Source organism: Montipora capricornis, chromosome 13 (assembly GCF_036669925.1).
Source record: "Montipora capricornis isolate CH-2021 chromosome 13, ASM3666992v2, whole genome shotgun sequence".
Lineage (NCBI taxonomy): Eukaryota > Metazoa > Cnidaria > Anthozoa > Scleractinia > Acroporidae > Montipora > Montipora capricornis.
Window position 1 is genome coordinate 19,709,511 of NC_090895.1, and position 7,500 is coordinate 19,717,010.

Genomic DNA, 7,500 nt, shown 5'->3' on the forward strand with positions numbered 1-7,500 from the left:
GGAAGTCTCGCACTGAATACCTTCTTCAGTTAAAATAACAATTACATGTATCTCTTTACTCGCCGCCATGTATTCGACAGTCCTTCCGGACAATCCCATCGGGCCTTGCAATCGCAAATCGTGCACAGCTTCCTGCTCGTTTAGAATATGGCGAATTGTTAGCATTGGTTTGGTTATATGCAGTTGTAATAACCACAATAATAATCATCATTTCGCGTTTCTTTCAGATAATAGGAAAACGACATGCTTTAAGGTTCAAACCTCGCTACACAAACGGGCAACTTATCTCCAACCAAACTAGTGAAAGTTTATAGTTGACTTTAGTTTATTATGCATTCACCTTTCGTACATTTTCCATCGGCTCTCACCCGCAAAATAGCCTAGCTAACGGAGGTGGGTAGGAAAAATAAAAGGTTACAATAATAGGGGTTGAGAAACAATAAAGATAACAGATACACGAACCTCAACATATTAGATTAAAATGACAGGGAGTACAAACATTACAAAATAGGTGGAATGAAACAAGTCATCTCAATTTTTTAAAGTAGGTTAGTGTCATCAGCAAACAAATACAAACTTAATTTGTCAAAAGAATTATAGATATAATTTATGTAAAACAAGAAAAGTAATGGTGCTAAATCATGATCCTTGCGGAACACCGCACAGACAGCTCTCTTTCTTACAAACATGGGAACCGACCTGAGTAGTTCTGTGGGATGCCGAAGGCAGCCACAGTAACGATTTGGGCCCGCTACTTTTTCCTCTTTTGTTTTTTTGTTTTTTTCTTTATCGTAGTAACATATGTGCATACCCCACGGAATCTGAATTAAGCTCCGATCGGGGAATTCAATTTTATGTGCTTCAGTATTTAAAACGTTCCTTATATAACTCCCACACTATCCCCAACTTTCTGTCGACATTCATGAGAGCGCGTTAAGCCACTTGGCAACGGTGGCGGAATTCTGATATTGCCATGAAAGGAAAGGTTTAGTTTGGAATCCTTTCCGCCCACCATAATTGACACTGTATTAAACCTTACATCTGAAACTATTTGATAAAGCTGGCCGTTTGAGAACTGCAAGTTTTAAAGGTAAGGAGTATTTCCTACGTTATTTTTAGATCTTGTGTCGTTCTTGTGTGTGTTCCACTATGAACATCATTGCATAGAACGAATATTAAAACCGACCTGTTTCTTGTGAACCAGTCCGTTCAGTCGTCCCAAAACATTTTGTGAATCAAACAAGTTAGTTCAATTTGCCATTGTGCCAAAAAGGTTTGCGAATCGAACAAGTGTGTTGAGGCGGCCATTGTGCCAAGAATTTATCAATCGAACCAGTCTGTTTAATTGGCCATCGAGTGAGCACCCGCTATTAGGAACTCCAACGCCATTTCTCCCTATGTAGGAATCAAAAACGTGAAAAGGACATTACGAATTAATGACATTTCTCCCGACAAGATTTCCATCGCGAGTTTACTTGCATGAAGAGCGATCACATTAACCGTGCGCCAGGAATGCTGTTTACCACAAATCTTGGTGTTTATTTCTAGGACGTCGGCTGCATTTTACAGTTTGATGCAAAGAAGCGAAAATGTTCTTTTCTGGCTCATTCTTGGAGTGGATGAAGCATTCATTTGGGGAGCACGGTTAGATGGAAGTTGCAGGCCGCGAACGGTGGTGATTTTACAATCATTTGAATTTAGAACAAGAGGCCTGGGGCATATAAACGGATGCATACTATTCGGGATGTACTGATTGTGTTAAATGAAATTCTCTCACAGTTTCATGTTAAAGGTTAATGCTTGCAATCGACATCTTCATCAGACAAGCAATATGCCAAGCAAAATTTTTGAGCGGACGAAGACAATAATGATTATAGTAAACACGAACTCACTCAACATACGTATGCCCATTCTAAAGAGTTTATTTAACTCTAGCTATCTTAACAGTGAAATTGTCTGTTACAATAAATAATTTCTAGTTAAACTACAGGTTTATCTTTCTGGTAGCCTCTCGCCATTTTACAATGCTTACCCGTAGTTGGAGGGTGTGAATGGGGTTAAGCGACAAGCGACAAACGGCCAGAAAATATTACTGACTACGGACAAAACGAGGGAAAAAATTACCGGCTAGCGACACAAAAATTAACTGGAATTTACCTACAATCAGCAAAGATCTAAAATTGTAACCGAAAACCGACAAAGTAATGAAAATTTAACCGTCAACCGACATGTGGACCCCCCATTCAGACCCTGTAGTAGTAGTTCACTGTGAGATCGATCGTTTAGATAAGAGGAAAACCAGTTATAAAGGACTTCTCTGGTTCCGTAAAGTTTAAGTTTCTGCGGTAAGATTGAGTGACGGACTGTGTCAAACACTTCCTTTAAGTCTAAAAATACACTGCAGGAAAAAGCTTCTTGTCAATATTGAGCTGAATGCTATTGACTGTATTAATAAGAGCATGTTGAATAGAGTCTTTTTTTTTTTTTTTCCCGGAAGCCATACTGGCAATGGTACAATAAATTGTGTGTATCTAGGAACGATTTTAGGCAATTGTACACATTAGTTTCTCAAAGATGCGATTTAAATACTGACAGAAGTGAAATTAGCCTGAAGTTATTTGGGTCCAATTCATCCTCATTCTTGTAAACTGGTAATGATAACGTCAACAACTTTCAACTTTAAAGGGTAAGTGCCTCTCTCGATTGACCTATTAATAATTGTGACCAGGGTCTTAGAAAAAAGATGACTAGCAGGTTTCAATGGATTGTAATGGAATTTTAAAGTAATGGGCTTTTTTTTTTTTTTAATGACGCCACAAAAGTAAAATGCAAGGGAAGTAGAATGGAGTTGTTGACGTCATCTCAAGGTTAGATTTGTGCCATGATGCAAGTGGGGCCACTTTTGTTTACTTTTTGTCAATGGTGCAGGTCATTAATTAAAAGCGGATATAGAAAATTATATAAGGAGTTTGTAAAATCACCACCACTGTAATCACAGCTTTTTCAAATATTTAAGAATTTTGTTGTAATCACGATGAACAAAACGTTTTCAGCTCTCTAAGCTATTTGTGAACGAAATGATATGTGAAGCTGCGATATGAAATCAAGTAAAGCCATAATCTTCGAGCTCGGTCGTTATAAACAAACTCATTGCACAATATTTCAGATCAAAATTAACCGCAGACGGCGATACAATTGTATGCCGTGTTCTACAAAACAACAACGTGAAATGATCAAATTTGACGACGACGTGAACACACAGCTATGTAATGATCATTTTTTATCTTTACTTTAAAACCAATCCATCTATAGGAGAGGTCACACATTGTACGATGTATATAAGCGAGATGGAATGAGCATAACTTACTAACGGCGGCGCTAAGATTATATTTAAAAGCGAGGTTTTAGTTGACGTTGCCGCTATCTTTGCTTAAAGGGCCTATTGTCTATTGACGACTTCAAAGTGACAAAAATTTGATTGCCATGATATTAAATAGTGTGGACGTCCTCAGTTTGCCTGTTGTGATCTTAGTAACCAACCATGACGTCAAAGAGAACGAGAAGGGCAGAAACCAATCCGCTTAGTGTGAGAAAATGATGGCTTTGCACGCCCTGCACGTGCAATTTAAATTTTGCTACATTTTCTCTGCCTGGCAATGACATGAAACGGCGAAAGTCGAAGTTAGGTTGTGTTCTCTCTTAACATTGACCTAATTCCTACTAATGTTATTCCTTACAATTCCAAAAGACTTGAAATAATTGCGACTTATTAGAATAATAGGAATCCACATTTTTAGATCACATCCTGGTAGCCATCGTCGTCTTTTTTGCTTAATTTTAGGGACCTTAAGCAAGGACGACGATTATTTAACGTTACTGTAATAATTTTGTAATTACTCCAAGTCGCTCGGCTTTTAAAATGTTAGTTCACAATCCAAGAGTAAAATTGGCGAGAACGTTGTGGATATTAAGAGAGAAAATTGAAAAGTCATAGTCAGGTGCTCGCGTCCTCCACCCAATCTCAAATTTGATCATTTCACGTACGTCATTTTCAAGACGACAACTGCAAAGAAACGAATCAAATGTAAAAGGCACGTGCAGGGGTTGCAGAACTATTGTTTTTACTAATTAAGGACAGTGCCTACTATTGTTATTGCACATACGCTCTGCGCATCTCCAGATAAATAACTCGGATTCCTATTGGTGATGCTTACTAATGCAGGGATGTTTTTGCGCAGTTTAAAACTATGCAGAGAAAGTAGATCTTAGTAAGTACTCTTGGTATCCAAAAAGAAAATTGGGGGTAGCCATGCATTCTTTAGAGATAATTGAGCCTCAATTTGAGAAAGAACGCCATACATTGCTTTGTATTTAAGAGCCTTATACAGATATTGTTCATGAATTATCTTTGAAAAATGCGTGGTTACCCCCCGATTTTCTTTTGGATTTCAATAACACTTGGGAAGATCTACCTTTCTTGCATAATAACAAATTAGGGCAAAAATACCTTTAAATTAGTAGGCACCGTCCTTAAACCTATTTCTATGTGGCGTTCTCGTAGCCGTAAGCTCCCTTTTCCCCGCCCGTATCTGACGCATGTCTTATCTCTTGTAAGAGAGTTCTGTACAGAGCGGAGGTAACTGTGCCTTGACGTGAGGCTTCCATTGTTAGGACATAACAATATCACGTGCTCATTTGATTAGTGTGTTACTACAAGAAAATTGAATAGGAATTAATTTACCCTAGCATATCAGAATACGTAAGAGGAGTGTAACAACACGATGAAAAATGGCCAGAGAAATTAATTTTAAAATCGAGACTGAGCTGAGATCGATTCGAACCCTAAATATGTGATACGTGTAACTGAGAGGAACGGGTTTCACCTAGGCAAAAACTTGCTCAGCCCAGTTTTAACGGATTCCACTAAGGACGCGTTCTATTGGGATCAACCATTTCAACCGCAAACCAGTTGAGATTTCCCAATAGAACACTTTTCAACCGTTTTCAGTTGAAACGCTGTGACTCCAGAGAATAGTCATTACCGAACTTCCTTGTGTTCAAAAGTTGAGGGAAAACACCTTGGCTGGAGCCTGCGACCGAATTTCAAAAAAAGTACGCGAAAACGACAGGGGTCGGTGCCCACGCTTTTTCAACCGTTTCAACGTAGTTTGATGCCGGTTGCAAAAGTTTCTCAACTCAACCAACCTAAAACGGTTGATCCCAATAGAAGACGACCCAGGTTTAAAACGTATTGTGCTTTTCCTCAGAATATTCGCTTTTTTTGCTCCAAATCTTAAATATTTACCTTGATTACATGTCCATTTAATTAATTTAACCTTTGGGATGAATGTTCCATCGAAAAATTGGTAATTTGGGTGGTTTTTGGCCAACAGACGTTAATTATTCGCAGTGCAATCTGTCTCGTTGCCGTAGTAATGGGTCAAACATTTGCCATTTGTATCTGATTATCATATGACACATCGCTAAACGGACTACTAAAAAAAATCAAAAAATATTTGTGCCTGATCAGTTTTCCGTCAAATTTATTTCCAAGAAAGCAAACTAAATGAGGAATATTTTTCTTTCGCATCCAAAAATTTGTAATCAACGTTAAAATGACCAAATTCGTGTGGAAAAATGTTTTTTTTGTTTCTTCATGTTTAATATTTTCTTTTATACTTTCTTTTTATAAATTGTTGTTTTAGTTCTATTTAAGAAAGTTATATGTTTTTTAAAAAACTTATTGTCTTAGCTTTAAAATGATGTATTGCTTTGCCCCTAACTTTGAATACTTGTTGAGAAAATAAAGAACCTTTTCGGTTGTGGTGATGCTTGTGCACGGGTTACGCGACAGAGAAGAGTTGTAATTGTCTCAGGCGGTTTCAACGGGATTCGGATTAATTACCTTTGCGATGGCGGTGAAATGCTCTACCAACTTAGCCACACAGTTGGGAGCTGGTCAATTTATTGGGCTCATGTGTTCCTGTGAAAGTTGGTGGAGCATTGCACTGGTATCGCAGAGGGAACTTCTCAGGTGTCTAAAAATACAATTGCTTAAATTTCCCTGGTAAGTACGGGGCTCGCTTCAATCTTTCGTTTAACATACTATAAAAAATAGTCCATCTTGAGGCTTCAATTTATTCTTGGAGGTTTTGATAAAAGTTGGTTCTTGATTATAGCTTGAAAACAAGGCAATGCAAAATATATATTTAGTCTCCTTTGAAAAGTGAACAAATAAACAAAAGAAGAACAGGAAGACTCCAATATCAGTTTAACCCTTCATCCACAACTGACGCGCAGGCAGTGCTCGAGTCTCGGCTATCATTACAGTTATAAGTCACAATTGTTTCTCGTACAGAAATTGTCTCTTAACATGATATTGTGAGTTGACACAACAGTTCAGTTGCTCCGAGAGATTTTCTCCGGGTACTCCGGTTATCGACTTTGCCCAAAAACCAATGGCTGATTAATTCTATGTTCAGTAGTGTTCCAAATTAGTGTCCGGCACTAGAAGGCGCAGCGCCATTTTGTAATTTTTGGGGCTTGTCCACCAGGGTTTTTTTTGCATTTGTTCCATACATCAGAGCAGTAATCGAAATGTGCCTGAACCAACGAGATGGAAATAGATAGCGAGGTCGAGGCTGGGTAAAATGTCGTATGCCCTTCAGCGTCCCGATGCAGTATGCAATTTTTTTCGTGAATTTATTTGTGTTCACTCCAGGAGAGGAGTAAATTAGTATCGTTAATGATTTAGTAGAGGAAACTTGTTTAATAATTCCCCTTGATTTGATGCTTTTACGTCATCAGAAGACTTGGCGGACGTTTTGTGGTAAACACGTGCTTAATAACCATTTATTCAATGTCAGCCTAGTTTTGACACAGCACTCACACAAACCATAGTTAATATGCGGAGATGGTTATTTAAACTCAACATGTTTCTTTTATGTTTTTGTTTGCTGTTTTGGCCCTGATCATGCTCTAACCACGCCCTTTTTTTAAAGACAGGCAATCAAAAGTTACGATAACTTTATACAAAATCCAGTTGTAAACCGAATACAAAAGAATGCGCATGGTCACCGTCAAGTTCCCGGAAGTGTAACAGTACTGTTCTCGCTTTTGAAGTTTTCGGGGATTCATAACCAGTCCATCTATATCAACTATTCACAAACTATATTTGTAGTACTGTATCACTTAAAGTCATATACGCGCAATGATGTGTCTTCAGCATTTGCCCGCAGCATTTATTTTTCTTCAGAGCTAATTAATATCCCATGTTGTAGTGTAAAGTGATACATCATGAAAAAGCCGAGCCAACATTGAAATATTTACATATTTTAGTGCGAGAGAACGTAATATTAACATAAACAGTGGACTTCCTTTGATGCTGTCCTTTCGTAGGTTTTTGAACAAAGCATTGGTTCTGGTTAGTTTGACGTTTGAAAGGCCCAATACCCTCCGAATATAATTGCAAAGGACAAAGCTTAATCGATTTAAACTCAT